Below are 1,150 nucleotides of genomic sequence, written 5' to 3'. Positions count from 1 at the left end.
CTGCTGGGAGGAACAGTCAGCCAGGACGGACCGTTCCAGGAGGTTCCTGGCTGAGATACAGGACCTCCACTTAATCCAGGAGGTGCACAGTCCCACCAGAGGAAACGCCCTGTTGGACCTGCTCCTGGCCACAGGCAATGACCTGGTCAGGGGCCTCCAGATTCTTGACCACCTGGGCGATAGCGATCATCGCTTGCTGGAATTCAGCATCCAGAGCAGGGTGTCAAGGGCCTGCAGCAAGACGATAGCCCTAGACTTTAGGAGGACCAACTTCAACAAGTTGAGGAGACTAGTGGGAGGGGCGCTGGGGTCCTTGAGGGCAGGGGAACTCAGTGTCCAGGACAAGTGGTCATTCCTTAAGGAAACAATACTCAGGGCCCAAGGGGTGACCATCCCAACAAGAAGCAAGGGGGGCAGGAGTACCCGAAAGCCCCCCTGACTCACCCAGGGTGTCACGGAATGCCTGATTGCCAAAAAGGCGGCGTACATCCGGTGGAAGTGGGGAGCTATCTCCAAAGAGGAGTATACCTCCTCTGCTTGGGCCTGCAGGGAGGCTGTCAGGAAAGCTAAGGCAGACATAGAGCTAGGACTAGCGTCCAAGATCAAGGATAATAAAAAGTCCTTTTTCAAATATATAGGGAGGATGAAGAAGGCACCGGGAAATGTGGGGCCCCTGCAGGATCCTCTGGACAATCTGGTGGTTGTGCCAGAGGAGAAAGTGGACCTCTTTAACCAATTCTTCACCTCCATTTCCTCGTGCAGGGACCGGAACTTCCCCGCTGTGATGCCAGAGGGACTCGAGGGGAACACCTCCAGACCTCAGGTTGGGGAGGACTGGGTTAGAGAGCTTCTAGAGGGGCTGGATATGTTGAGGGAGCTAGCTGGGGTTATTGCAAGGCCCTTGGCAGAGCTTTACGAACACTCGTGGTGCTCGGGCCAGGTGCCGGATGATTGGAAGATAGCCAACGTGGTCCCCATCTTCAAATAAGGGAAGAGAGAGGACCCGGGCAACTATAGGCCCGTCAGTCTTACCTTAATGCTAGGGACACTCTTTCAGAAGATCCTCAAGGAGCACATCTGTGATGGGCCGGCTTCAGGGATGATGCTCAAGGGCAACCAGCACAGTGTCATTAGGGACAGGGCATGTCAG

Source organism: Crocodylus porosus, unplaced genomic scaffold, assembly GCF_001723895.1.
Source record: "Crocodylus porosus isolate Cpor-Errol unplaced genomic scaffold, CroPor_comp1, whole genome shotgun sequence".
In the NCBI taxonomy this organism is placed as follows: Eukaryota; Metazoa; Chordata; order Crocodylia; family Crocodylidae; genus Crocodylus; species Crocodylus porosus.
Note: the sequence above shows the minus strand (reverse complement) of the source record.